The following is a 15,135-nucleotide window of genomic DNA, read 5'->3' as shown; positions in this document are numbered from 1 at the left end:
CATGATAGTCCTGTTCAATTTTCCTAAGCGGTATTTTCAAGGGATCTGGAAGGCCCTTCAGAGAGCCATCCTCATACCCACCATAGAGTCATCCACTTGTCACAACTGGGTGTCTAAGAAACTGAGGCCGGCAGCAGCAATGAGACCATCTGTCACCATGATATTAGAGCTGTAGGATAAACTACCTGTGAAGAAGACATCATGCTTAGCTGAATTATCCCCAGTTATGTCATAGCCTTATTTAAGAATTAGCTAACTATTTCTCTGAACCTGTCAATAGCCTATATGGTCATAGCTATTGAAGAAAACAGCTATCAGTCTAGATTTATTATGAATCAATTTGAGTATAGAGCACAAAAAATATTCCAGTGTCTTTTCTAGTTATATGGAATATTTTATGAACCTTTTTCCATTACTGAGATTGTTCAGAGAAAATCTGGCAGGTCCTTCATTTTTTAGGATAACCCAGTTTAAAAGGTATTTTAACTAGCATGTGCTCTTTGAAGAAAAAAGGATTTTTGCTCAAAGTGGAAGATCTACACCTTTGGAGACCATACATTTTTGAAAGAAAAAGCAAAGATGATGAATCTTGGTGGTCAGTATAAATAAAATTTAATGTTAGCTTTGGTAATTTGGTATGCACTGTCAGAGGCTGCAACTGGTTCCCAGTACGTATGTGCAAGTAAGTTAGACCTATTCACTGGTGACAAACTTTTAATATAGATTTTTGTCCTTTCAGAATTGACTAACTGTCAAGGCAATTATGTTCATCTCCTAACAAAATCATGTTTCTCTATAAATCTCAAAAACATGCCTTTTTAGTTCATGAAAGCTCGGGATGCCAATGACGAGCAGCAAAATTTATTTTCTAATCCTTCCTCTATTTTGTAGGTATGAAATTTCATAGAAATTCAGAAATTTGCTATAGTTGAAAATTTCAACAATGCAACATTTTGTTAAGAATAATGAAAATACCTAGTATATGGTGACTGAATTTTTGTATGATCAACAATAAAATTAAAGGTATTTTACATTACTACATCTGTTGCCAACCCTGTCCTATATATGGTATACACTCTGTTTCTAATACGGTTATGCTACAAAAAATCAGAGAGGAGATTCTCAAAGTTTCTAAAGGTGAGGATGATTCTGTTTCTTCACCATTTAATAGCTCAGTGATTTAAATACTTACTTAGGATTCAGGACATCTGAGTGTTCATTCTTTCTTTACCTAAATAAGTCTGAATTTCGATTTTTTACCATCTAGAAAATCAGCTCAAAAGGATTTGGAGACCAGACAGAGTGGCCTTAATCTGTTCTCTTGAGTCTATATGAATTTGTAGTAACATAAATTGCACTCTGGAGTGGGGACAGGAATCCAAATATCTCATCTCCCAGGGTAATACTCTAAACTAGCAGCTGTGAGGTTGTTCTCAGATTATTTTTGGTCCCTGTTTGCATAAAATACCTAAAATGAAATACGGATCTCTTGTCCCTGCCACATGAGAACGTGGGACAGAGGCTGCAAGGATGTGCTGCTTGTATGATACATTGCCAGGGAGAAGAAACAGAAGGTCATAATTAGTTCTGTGAATCTCATATTCAGGAAATGAAGAATGGGACTTTTTCTTCTAACTTTGCAGTCAGAAAATAAGAAATAGTAAAAATTGCCTTGCTGCTTCGTTAAACTGCAATAAAGATATTGGCAGGTCTGTGTTGTGCTATTAATGGCATTCATAACAATACCCTGTTGTCCTCATTTACCAAGCTGAGAATGTACTTAATTATACTCTGTAAAAATATTAGTGATTTAGAATTTTACATAATGAGTTTTTTATGTAAATGATACGTACAAAAGCAGCCCCTAGATAGCACTGAGCAGCCAGGAGCAGGGCAGCCAGGGCATGGCTCTGCAGTTTGCACAGCAGTTTGCGCAGGAGGGCAGCAGGCGGGCTGCTTTTTTTCTATTCTTGCAGCAACAAGAAGCAGTCTTCTACTGAAAGAAAAACGGTGTCCATTGCAACTGCTGGGCTGAGGCTGAAACCTAGGCAGAGGGGCCACAACCTCCCCAGGCAAATGCCTACACTCAAACAGACTTCCTGAAGACAAAATAAATAAATAAAATAAAATATAATAATAATAATAAAAATAATAAATAATAATAATAAAAAAATAAAGCTTCCCAGAGCCTCAGTTGCAGGAAACACCAGAATCTGGAAGTCCCCCTACGGCCTGAAGGGAGAGGTGGGTGTTGTGGGTGCAAGTGTGCAAGTGTGCCCACCTAGGCAAACTGTTCGACCAAGTTGCCATGTTGTGGGAAGAACTCACTAGGCAGTGTAGTGTCCAGGAATCTGAGTGAGAGATTGATGTATGGTATTGATTGTGGACTGACTGGGCTGAGTGACAGTCCTGCCTTATGTCCTTGGAAGGGTAAGGTAAGATGGCTTCTAACCCTGACTCACAAGACAAGGAAGACTGGACCCTTGTCTCTGCTGGAGCAAAGTGCTGCACCTGGGTCAGGGCAAACCCAGACATGAGTACAGACTGGGAGAAGATAAGGTTAAGAGCAGCCCTGCAGAGAAGGACTTGGGGTTCTGGTGGACGAAAAGATCAACATTAGCCAGCAGTGCACGCTTGCAGCCAAGAAGGCCAAATGTGTCCTGGGCTGCATCAACAGAGTGGCCAGCAGGTCAAGGGAGGTGATTGTCCCCCTCTGCTCTCCCCTTTTGACCTTTAACAAGGGGAAATACTGATAGGGCAAGGGGGAGCAGTTCTAAAGTAAAAGAGGGGAGATTTAGATTAGATGTCAAGAATAAATTCTTCACTCAGAGGGTAGTGAGGCACCAAACTGCCCAGAGAAGCTGTGGGTGTCCCTGGAGGTGGTTATGACTGGTCTGGATGAGGCCTTGGGCAACCTGATCTAGTGGGTAGTATCCCTGCCTGTGGGAGGGGGTTTGGAACTAGATGGTCTTTAAGGTCACTTCCAACCCAAGCCTTTCTGTATGTGATTCCAAGGTGACATCTGGAGGTACATGAAAATCAGCTTGGCATTGACATCAGAAATTCTTATTAATATATCTCATGTTTTAGAAAATGTGTATTTCAGAAGGCTTTATTTTTCTTTAGTCACTTAAAAATACTATACTTGTAGATGTTTCATATCCTCATGCTGTTGATATGCTTAACATATTTGAAGCATGTATGTCAGCTTGAAATTATTAGATACCGCTTGTCTAGAGAACTTGTAGTTTGACAAGCAAGATCAAATCCAAATGTTGCCATAAAGTTAGCGTTGCTTCCTTCTTACCTGTGAGAACACTTGAGAGAAAAATATCTTGCTACATTACCCCACTTTAAACAAACAATCAAAAAACCTACTGCTTCTTACTGTGAGTTAAGATGTTAAGAGCCTATGTCTGGCTCTTAACGTCTTGAGACAACATGTAGTTAAAGCCCTTTAGCAAAAACTTACCAAGGCTCTTTAATGTTGTAAAAACAGCTTCCATTTTCTATGTTATTTTTTTTTTCTTTCTTTCTTTCTTTTTTTTTTTTTTCTTTTCTTTTTCTTTCTCCCCTGCAGTAAATTCAAAATGAAATTTTTCCTTGTGCTCTTGAATTAAATGATATTCATTTCATGGACATCACTCTTCTACATGTTCGCAGTGTGTGCATCTAAGTTGTATGTTTTGTCAAAAGATGAAACGGCTAAGAATTTTTTTTTTTTTTTTTTTTTTCCCCGCTAGAAGCATTTAAAACAAAAATTCAACATTTAAACTATATTTTGCTATCTTCTTGGAATACCACAGAGTTTTTTGTTGTTGTTGTTGTTGTTTTTTTTCTCTCAATTATATCACAAAAACAGACCAAATAGACAAAACTATCAGATATTCAAAACTTATGTGTTAAAATTATTATTGCCAGATTGAACTTACTATAGATTACAAAAATGTTATTGACAGTTTACACTTCTGAAAGATTATTTTTTCATATATATAATAGCAGAAGGAATTCTGAAGAAAGACATTTCAACTTTATAAATGAGCTCATATTCAGGATTTTTTAAAGCACTGTGTTCCCTACATGGGAACAGCTGAGCAACAAACACTATGTTGATGGTCCATCATTGACCTCATGAAGATACACAACTGGTAGGTATGTATAGGTAGGTCAATAGCATATGGGAAAAATATGTTGTAATGAATTCAAAGTAGTTTGAATATGTAGCAAAAGTATAAATATTTTTATTTACTGTGGAGTATTGTATTCTGATCTTTTCTAGTTCTATAACAAAATATAAAAGAAAAAACAAAGGTAATTCCAGAATAAAGAATTATTAAATTATTTTATATGAATTTTGAATTACAGTTCATGTTGCAGACAATATATATTCCACCATTCTATGAAAGCATCATGAGCTGTTTGCAATTCCATGATCATGTAATACTACTAGTCTGCGTAAGTAGAAATAAATGCATACATACAGAGTGTAAAAGAAGAAATCTGAGTAGAAGAAGGAAAGATGAACTTTTTGCTAATTTTCAAAATGAAGTCAGTGAAGACATAAGCAATAAAATCATGACTGTGCTACATCACTAGTCATCATTTTATCAGTACCCTGCTGCTAATATGCTTATTCCAAACTTCATATTGGCTATTATATCTTCTAACATACTAAAAGCTTTACATTTCTCTTTTCTGCTGTCAAAATAAACACTTTCTTCTGCCATTTTCTACAAACCAAATATTTATCAGCACATTAGAACTGATTGTTTCATCAAAATAAATACTCCAAGAATGCAGCACAAATACTATAGTGTTAATTCAGTTTGACCGAAATGTAAGTTTTTGAGTGATTGCTAGCATCATGTTAATTGTAATTTGTCAAAGTATTTCTCCAGACATATTCTTACACCCAACTAAAAATTAGGAGTAGGGAAGAAGAAAACCATTTTTCTCTTCAAATTTCAGACAGTTTTAGAAATCATCTTCATAGGAAAAATGTGCTTTTTTTTTTTTTTTTTTTTTTTTAATAATCAGAGAAACCTCACCCACAAGGAAAAAAAGAAAAAAAGTAAAAAGATTTCTATATTAATCTCTATCAAAAAAAAAAAAATGTAGAAATTTTCTCAATGAGAACTGAAAATACTTAATAACTAAATCTGAAAAGCTTTGTTTTTTTTTTTTTTTTTTTTTGTCAAGCTCTTGTGGTCTTTCAAAGTCAGAAATATACCAGTAAGGGTATAACAGTGAGGCTACAAATCTTACAACTTCCTCATGAGGGGAGGTGGAGAGGCAGTTGACCTATTCTCCATAAACACCAGTGATAAGACCCGCGGGAATGGGGTGAAGCTGAGGCAGGGGAAGTTCAGACTAGATATCAGAAGGAGATTTTTCACTGAGAGGGTGGTTGCACACTGGAACAGGCTCCCCAGTGGTCACTGCACCAAGCCTTTATGAATTTAAGAAACGTTTGGACCATGCACTAAGTCACATGGTCTAAACTTTTGGGTAGACCTGTGCGGTGCAAGGAGTTGGACTTGATGATCCTTATCGGTCCCTTCCAACTCGGAATATTCTATGATTTTGTGATTCTATGATTCTAACATTTTTGAGAGTATATAGATAGTTAATTAAATATTCAAAAAAAAAAAAAAAAAAAAAAAAGCATATTTATATATACAGCTCTATACATATACATAGTTGTTCTGCACAGAAAAAAATATTGACATGTATAGGAAAATTCTGATTAATATTGATTTAATTTCCCATGTTGGTTGTTAGGGGGCTGGTTTGCTAGAAATACAAAAAATGAGTACTTCAACAACCAGCTGCATTTTAGACCTTGTCTCAGTTCAGACCAAAGTTAGAAAAGGTTTATGTCACTTTGTCTGTCCACAAATATCTGTGTCAGAGACAAGATACTTGTTCTCACCTTGTTAAATACCCAACCCACATAAGCATCATTCTCTCTTAAGCAGCAGCAGTGAACCAAGAGAAGTTTTTGAATACTTCTTTTCTCTTTTAAATATATATTTTTTTCTCTTAATAGCAAGTGGACATGTATGACTATTGTCTCTTTCACCTTGTTAGAAAAATACTAGTATGTTTGTGATGGTTCCCATGATTACACTTAAAGGCAGCTTAAAAAATGAAGTGAATATATATAACCAAACCTCATTCTCTTCCTGATCTTTGGTAAAATGAAAATGATATGAGCACTCATGACAGGTCAAGGTGTGTGCACTGTGGCTGGGCTGTTGTACCCCCAATTTTTTAATTGTATCTATTTGTTCTTTTTGTCCTAATTATGAGCTGCATTTATTTTGCATTATTATACAATGTATTTGTGTATATATGCAAATACACACTTTAGCCATGGTTAAGCAGGCTTTAGTGTCTATTTTCTCCTTTTTAATGTCCAAATTAAGCCTCCATTCTAATCTGTGTTTACATATGTGCATTTTTTAATCAAATGTGTAAGGCCCTCATATTTCAGTAGAACATAGTAATGTACTTAAAAGCCATCCTGAATGGGATATATGCACCTGACGGGAACTGAGTCCCTAAAAGATAACTCTTCATGACAGCTGTTTTGACCACTTTGTCATATACAATACTGGCCTTTTTGTTTTTGTGGCTTTTATTTTGCCAGCCCTATCTCAGTATATGTGAATCACTAGGCAGTAGGCAGCAAGATTAGAAATGAATATATATATTTATTTAGGGAGCTGAATGTCAAAAGCTTGTTGGCTCTTAATAGCTGATGATGTTACAAGTTAGATGCTTTCCTTGCATTGTCACTTCAGTTTAGGTTTCATGGTGGATATCAGCTTTGCACTTCTAGTCTTGGTGGGTGAGCTGCGTTCTGTCCTCCTCCTCATACTCCTCTTCCTCAGTAGAGATATCTCCTTCATTCTGGGGTATGGAAGAGAGAGGGGTGTTGAGAGAGATGTTCTCATCCATGATGCTGTCAGTACTGTTCTCTCTAGACATTGCCACTGCTTCTTCCTGCTCATTTTTCCATGTGTCCAGATGCTGATCCATAATGTACTGGCTGGTGTTGTGGGGTGCGCACATCCCCGGCAGGCAGTACCCCGCCATGTTCATGGGGCAGAGGTACCTGGTCATCTCTTGCAGCAGCTCAGGAGGAACATGGGACCAGTCGGCCCAGCAGTGCTTCTTCACGTTCCAGAGCAGGGGACTGCATGAGACTCTACCATTGCTGCCTGTTGCTGTCTCACAGGGCTGCTGCAGTCCCAAGGAGAAACTGTGGTAGCACTTGCGGGCAATATGGATGGTCTGAGGCTGCTGATTTCTTGGGGGAGGCCTGTGCTGCAGGGCCCCTCTGGGGCTGCTCTGCCCACCTGCCCCGGCTTGGTGGAGAGGCTTCATGCAGTGGTGGTGTCTCCGCCTCCTCCTCCTGCTGTCGTAACACCAGCGTGAACCCTCAGACCTCTTGTGCCACAGTCCCTGTGTGGGAGACCTGTGTGGACCCTCCTGCACCCAGCTGCCATTTGAAGAAGATGCGGAGTGGTCCTGCTCCCTGCGGTACTTCTCTCTCCATGGATTCCTTCTCTTCGTCTCTCGTTTAAAAAACTGTTTCTTTCTGTGCCTCTGACACCATCTTCTGCCTCTACCAGCCTTCCTGCAGAGCCAGAACAAGCCCCACATGTCCATCTGCTCCCACACGTGCCCTTTCCTCTTACCACCACCCATACCTTGCTTGGCCTTGTGGTGCTGCTGCCATTTGGCTGTGACCAGCAGCATGGTGCAGCTGGGCAAGAGGTGCCAGGGGCAGCCTCCTCTCCCACCAGTGCTCTGGCCGGTAATTAGGATGGCGTCCCAGTCTTTCATCTGGGGTGGACTGGGGGAAAAATGCCAGACCGCCATGCTATCCTTCCTGGTGGCACTGCTGGGGTGTGGCTGTGTCACTAGGGTGACACCAATGACAGGAGTGTCTCCCTCTGTGACCTCACATCTGGTCTACTTGGGGAGGGCAGGGCGCATCTGCACATCCCTCCCATGCATGCCCAGGCAGAAAACCAGGTCTAGTTTTAATGTTAGTCCTAATTTTTCCTTCCTTCAAAGCACCTCATAAAGTAAATGAACATTACTCTTTCCAAGTGGCAGAGAAAGACGCAGAGGGACTAAATAACTTTCACAAGCTCTAGCAGAAGTCTGCCAAAACATCATTCTTTCTCTCCTGGCTGCAAATCCTTCATGCAGTCCTTCACAACACTTGTTGAAATTATTTCCTGTCCTTTCATAGTGAAAGGAAGCAAGATGCATAGCAGCCTATCTCAAGATTCATTCCCTGTACATGTTATATTTACAACACACCAGGCTCTCCTTGGAGTATTCCTTTTGTTGGTTTCACTGAGTGCAGAGGAAATAAACAAAGGTCTCTGTTATGGTGAGAGACAAAGCCTTATAAAAGCTAGGTTGAAGACAGGTGTTAGACAATACATTTATTTCTGGGAAAACAAGTATTGTGTCCTTATTCTCACCACACAAATATAAGGCTTTTTGTTTACTTAGCTTTTTTTTTTTTTTTTTTTTTTTTTTTTTCCTATGTTTGTCTCTGTAGAAGTCTTCAAGGCTCATGCAGCTGGGATGATGTGAATATTTATTGCTTCAGACCCCTTCTCTACCCACAAATAGTGACAGGTTAGACTCATGGTTTTGTATTATGAGATGCAAATGCACATTTACATAAGGTTCTGTGTCCAGCTTTTGCTCAGAGATGTTGTCAAGAACTCGAGACGATTTAAATACTTAATGATTGCAATATCTGTACAATATATCCTGAGACATAAATTGCTCTATTTATATTCTACTTATTTAAATACCAAATAAGAAAAAATAATAGCATATTTTTAATATGTAAAATATTTTATGCAGTATTCCAGAGAAAATGATTTTTTTTCTTTCTGATTAAAAAATAAATAATAATAATAAAAAAAAAAAACTTTTTTTTTTTTTTCCCTCTTGGAAGATCTCCCCTTCCTTTAGCATTTGTAGGGGAAAAAAGTGCATAGCTTCAAGCTTATGAAACATAAACTAAGATGAAGTACACCTATCCTTAAGGTTAGGCTTTAGTATGATATCCAGTGTTATCATTTATCAACGCATGAGGGCAGTAGTAGTCCATGAGATGATTACCTGATAATGTATGTTACTAAATAATCCCTCATGCATTTTTTTCTACAGATAGCTACAACTTTTGTTTATGGATCTTGACTGTTACTGAGCTCAGCTCCATGGAAGACTGAAAAAGAAAATAAAGGTTCATAGATTATGTTCAATCAAAGTGTCTCTGTTACTCCAGGCATAGTTTGTAATCTCAGTCTCACTGTATATAGTTGCAGTCTGATGATGTCATTAACCACAGTGACCTTTTTGAAATCTGTCTGTGTCTTACTGTGTTAACTATAGAAGGTTTTGAATATTCAGTGATTCTTTATCTCTGGGTCTGATTTCAGCAGTTAGGGGGCCTTCTCAAATCAAAGGGAAGATTTACTTGGCAGCTAAGCCAGTTAATAGTGTTCCCTTATCTGTAATCAGTTTAGAGAAAGGGATCAAAGGTGCTAGCAGGGCAGATGTAGAGATGTCCTATATTGACTGAACTTTTCCAAGCTCTGTTGTCACTTCACTTTCAATATGTCAAGGAAAAGTCTTTTAGACATGCAAAAGTAATTTAATAATCACAGTGATTGATTTAATTTGATTTGATGTCATTACTTATCTCCTTTGTGAACACTGACAGCTTCAGCCTTTCTGAAGAATGTGCCTACATGGATTCCCTTTGGATGAGCTCTTCAGTAGAAACCAGACATTTAACACTAGCTCCCTGTAACTTGAAGTAGTTGCACAGTGTTGAACAATTGAGATTCTCATGGGTCTGCCAAAATGAGTGAGATTGGTCCTGTGGCTTAAAGCACATATATTCTCATCAGTGGGTTGTTACTGAGACAAGTGTGTGTCATTCTACTTCCAGAATTTAGCATCAGAAATAGCTGCATCACTGCAAAAAGCTCACGTTAACAGGATTTACTGAGAAGGGTATAAGAGTAGCGTAGCTACACTGTTTCAGACTCCTGAACTTCCCCCAGCACAGTTCCTTCCCCCAGGCAAAGACAAGATTCACAAATTATACATTCCTCTTGCGGCAGTGCGGGCAGATGTTCTGAGAAGATGTCAAACACACAACTACTGCACTGAACAGTCTATAAAATGTAACAGCAATCTATTTATTTATTTATTTATTTATTTATTCTAAGCCATCTCTCATTTTATTTTATTTTATTTTATTTATTTATTTATTTATTTATTTTTTTCCTGAGAGCATGGACCTCCTAGCACTGAGGGACTTGTGTGGCAATTAGCCTTGAAGAGAAATGATTCTAACCACTTGCAGCAACAGACCAGACTGTGCACACAACTCAAACTCATAGCCTTGGCACTATTAGTGCTAATCTCTGAACTGTTTTCTCAAATGGGAATAATATCAACTCCTTTGCCTCTAATAGTAAGGGTAGTGTAAGGCCTAGTCAGTTCAGAAATTCTGAGCGGAAGATTGGTTTTCAGACTGTGAATGCAGAATGACTGGAAAAACCATCCTACAACCTGGAAAATAGGATGAGGCAGGTCTGAAGGCTGGCTGCCATGCTCCTGGTCTCATTAACTGTCTGCTGGGAGCTGCAGCTCTTTTATGTTCCCTGGCACTAAGGTCCTGCAGTGTAGAAGGAATGATACCTCCCTCACTTGGTGTTCTGCCCGGCAGCCAGCAGCTCAGACCCTGCAGGTGTTATCTGCAGGCACCCAAACTTTGTGTTTTTAGAGTAAAATTGTACACAGAAGGCCAATGGAGATAGGTAAGAAACTGAATTCAGTGAAGCACAGCCAATTTCTTCAACTACAGGTTGGCTGCAGAAAAGCTGGGAATCATTGTTTTTTGGATTCACTTCTTCATTTTTAATAGACTTTCCAGGCTCTTGCCACAAGATTGAGTCTTTGGCAAAGAGAACCTAACATCTTCCATTCAATTCTCAAGTACTTAGGCTCTGCATACAAATAATGTAAATGCTTTTCAGTCTGAGGTGGCAGAGAATTTAAATGTTATTGTTGTTTTGCTCTGAAAGCAGTACACCTTTCTTCCTGTGTTGAAAATATACCCCTTTGTATTCCATGAATTCATTTTGAAGCAGTTATTTGATGCTAGGGTGGTCTAGGTCTGTGTCTGTGCCTTAAAATTTTGATCTGATTCAGATGCTGACAGAAGTGTTTGAATTTTCAGCTTCAGAGAAGTAAGATTCTCTCCTGTTATTCTGTCCCTCCTGCTTCCTTACTTTTTCAAATCCACCCACCTGGGAACACACCCTGATGTCTCTATTCCCCTACATTGACTTGCTGTGGTCTTTTATTTTAAAGGTTGCATAAATTTACTGTTAAAACAATATTTTGTATAGTGCAGGTGAAAGGATTATACTGCAGATTATACTGCAGATTAAAGAAAGAAATCTATTTCTGTAACACCTTCATAATTCTCGGGCATGATTTAGTGTCCCGTCCTGGTAATTAGTTTCAAAAGATGATTTGTTCTTTTGTGTAAAACTGGGGAAAACAATGAAAAAAGCCATTTTGTAGGAATATGTGTTCTGACTTTTTCTGTGGTGACTCTGAAGTGAGGCTCAGATCTTGTTGGTTTGGACAATTCAACAAGTCTCAAAATCATGCTTGAACTCACTTTTCTCTTTTTCTTCTTATTCACCAAACAGTTTGTCAGGATCTGGGAGCTTTGGTTACTGAATGTTGGTGTCTTAACCCTTCCTCCACCTCCACTTAGGAGAGGACATCTCTTTGGAGAGAGAATTCACTGTGAGACAGTGTTGTATTACCACCATTTTGGAGATCATTGCAGGAGATTTTGCTATCTTGTAGGACAAAACAAAAGGAAAGCTCTTTTCTATTATAATATTTTGTTTGGCAGACTTGAGCACCAGTGTATCTGCTGAGTATCAATTTTTATCTATTGGTTTATTCTATTTGTTACATTCATAGTTGAAAAAGAATCTTAAATTAATATCTGAGACTTTTCTTTTTACCTGCTGTAAGTTTTCTATTTTATTGCTTGAAATTCAGATTCACCCTCCCTTCTTTTTAATAAATGAGAACCCCAGATCTCATATATGTTGCTCTTGAAATACACAAATTCATGCAAACATGGTTTTTAAATGCCACCAAATCAGAATGTGGATAATGTTTTTGCGGGTTTCAGTAACACAAAAGGTGAAAGGTAGTAGATTTAGTGGCAGAAAGCAGAAAACATTACTATTTTTCTGCATTAATGTATCCATTCACAACAATAAAGGAGATCACAAGAAGCATTCTGTATATGTAATGAATAAAGTGTAGCTTATAACAAGTATGTTTGTCCTGGTGGAATTGCACCAGACTATTGTTGTTGTAAATATTTGTAGTTTTTTTTTTTTTTTTTTTTTTGTTTTGTTTTGGTGGTTGTTTCTGTTGTTTCCACCCCCTAGAAAGCATAGCTTGATAGTATGAGCACAGCACTGAAGAAAATTTCTAAGGAGGAATCCTTGCCTTTCTTGGACTCAGCAGGCATTTTGCCATTAATATTTTTACAGCTGGGATTTTATGCTCAGTGTCTAATGCTGAGTTTTACATTACACATTTTTCTGAAGACTCTTAGTTCTTCTTATCTATCTTTTGCTGAAATCAGTTAGGTTCATGCACATTCACTTTGTGAAGACAGGGAGAAGATATCTTGAGTAGAAATTTTCTAAAAACTTTTCTCTTACAAAAGTCAGTGGAAAATTAAAGCTATGGTGCTCCTCATGACTTTGATCATATTCCCTTTAAGTCTTCACAATCATTGGAAAAATAAGTTGACATGAATAGAGTTGTCTACTTACTGCATCTTCAGCACTATCTTTTTATTACTGGTGAATGTCAAGCATCTCATTTCTGACCAAAGGACACATTATAGAGTTTTGTCTGCTTTTCTTTTGGTGCAGTTCTGATACAACTTCTTCTTTTGGTGAAAATTCACATTGACTTTTTGCCTGCATCACATGTTCACAATTGCAGAAATCAGAACATTTCCCTGATGCAGGTATATGTATGGCATATCTTTGAATGGAGAAGTTACAAGACTGAAAGACAAGCACGGACTTCATGTTTGGCAGTGCTGTTGTGGGATACTGAACTTCAGAGGAAGAGAAGCCAAGTCTCAGGCAGAGAAAAGTAGTAGAGTAGGTGGCACACGCACTCTGCATGCTGAGCATATCTCCTGGACATCTGAAGAATGAAACTTGGTAGTGAGCTTCAGAAGATCTGTTCACATGAAGTGGGTCTTGACCTGAGCATCACTGTTGAGCCCCATTAGGCTCAGTCTAATTTATAAAGTGGGAAAAAGACTGAAGTTCAGAGAAACCACACAAAAAGAGAAATATATACACAGAAACTGTGAACTCCCTGGCTAGATTTCTGCAACTGGTTAAGGTCTGCATTCGATTAGTATAGCTGACCACTATACAAGGGTTAGAGCTCTGCTCTGTGGTTTTTGAGGTTTCTTCCAAGACAGAGTTTAAAGAGATTATGTTCTATGTAGTATTTCTTGACTTCTGGAAGCACAATAGTTGATTTTTATCTACCACAGCAATTTCTGCCTTTTTTTTTTTTTTTTTTTTTTTTTTTTCCCCAACATCCCTTTCCCTCTCTGTACTTGATTTGAGAACAGCTTGTAAAAACATCATCAAACTGCAGGTACAAGCTATAAAATATGTCTGGGGGAAGGTAACTGAACACCCACATCCCACATCCTTTTGTATAACTGGGGCACATCACGCTTGTCATGATTAACAAGGGTTTTCCTCACCAACTGATATGTATCTTCCCCAAGAGAGACTTGCTGTGACCAATGGGTGTAGGCAGCAAAGTGGGTACTTGACCTCAGTACTAGAGCTCAGGGTGCAAATGCAACCTATTGCAGCAACTGTGAAAAGCGTTTTAGTTCTTTCTTTCATTTTACCATCAGCCTTTGTGTTTTCATCTTTTCCCAGAGCACATGCTCCACTGGGAATGTGAAGAGCTGCTGATGGCATGAGGATGAATGGTCTAAGTTTTGAATGACATGAATGACTAGAATTTCTTTAGCATAAAAATAGATGCAGCTAAGACTTCTGGGGGTTAGCTGTTTACCCTCCACCTTTCAGCAAGACAAGAAAGAGCCAAAGTAAGCTCCGTCTGCTCTCAAATCTGCTTTCTCCCCCTCTGGCTTCATCATGTCACTCCATATCCTGTCTTTGGCTCATGTCACCACCTTCCTCCCAGCTCAATCCCCTGCATCATCCCTTATTTATGTAGCTGATTTGTATTTGTGTCTAAGTCATCTCAGTTGATATAAATTTAATATTTCATTTTATTTTATTTTATTAAAAATAAAAGAGGAAGAAAATAATCACAAGATATGGTGGTGTGTTCAATGAGGAAAAAAAGGCAATGTCTTGTGTTCTCAGGACTTGGTCCTGAGCTCAGACCTCATGTTCTGTTACTCAAAAAACTTTTTTTTTTTTTTTTTTTTTTTTTCCCCACATTTCCACTGTTTTGCTGGACTCTGCTTTTTGGGCAGCAAAACACACGTTTTCTTTCAGAACTACAGTTAACAAGAATAACAGCATGCTACAGAGATTTTAGACAAGAGTGTTACAAAACTTATTATACCATTCCAGTGTAGCTTAATCTCTAACATTAAAATATCACTCCCTGTAGTCAGTGTCCAACATAACAATGTTTTACCTCCTCAATTTTAGTTTTCATTTGATTCTCAGAACAATCTAAAAGTGGTATTTATCTACATATAGATTGCCAAGACAGGGAAACCAAGTTCCAAAGGAAAGAAAAAATAGCTACAGAACAAACCAGTATAGTTCCTGAATATTTAAAAAGTTTATTCTATGTTGTCCTTTTGAACAATAAACATAGGTCAGACTTTAGGCCTGAAGCAAAGTCTGTAGCTGAGATTTTTATTTATTTATTTATCTGTTCATTTATTTATTTATTTATTATCATTTATTTTTCAGCTACTTTTAAAGAAGAGGACTGGGAGATGGA

General features: G+C 38.0%; 1 long non-coding RNA gene across 4 annotated transcripts in view; it reads left to right on the top strand.

Moving 5' to 3' along the window:
* Window positions 1–15,135, top strand: part of LOC118173135 — a 65,478-nt gene that overhangs the window by 46,871 nt on the left and 3,472 nt on the right. The window contains exon 4 of one of the 4 annotated variants that reach the window (XR_004754037.1): window positions 9,211–11,135. The exons of the other annotated variants lie outside the window; for them this stretch is intronic. This is a non-coding gene — a long non-coding RNA (uncharacterized LOC118173135). Of the gene's footprint in view, window positions 1–9,210; window positions 11,136–15,135 lie in introns of those variants that run through there. 4 annotated transcript variants of the gene reach the window in all.

This window comes from Oxyura jamaicensis, chromosome 1 (genome assembly GCF_011077185.1).
Source record: "Oxyura jamaicensis isolate SHBP4307 breed ruddy duck chromosome 1, BPBGC_Ojam_1.0, whole genome shotgun sequence".
NCBI lineage: Eukaryota > Metazoa > Chordata > Aves > Anseriformes > Anatidae > Oxyura > Oxyura jamaicensis.
This window is presented reverse-complemented; position numbering and strand designations above follow the sequence as displayed.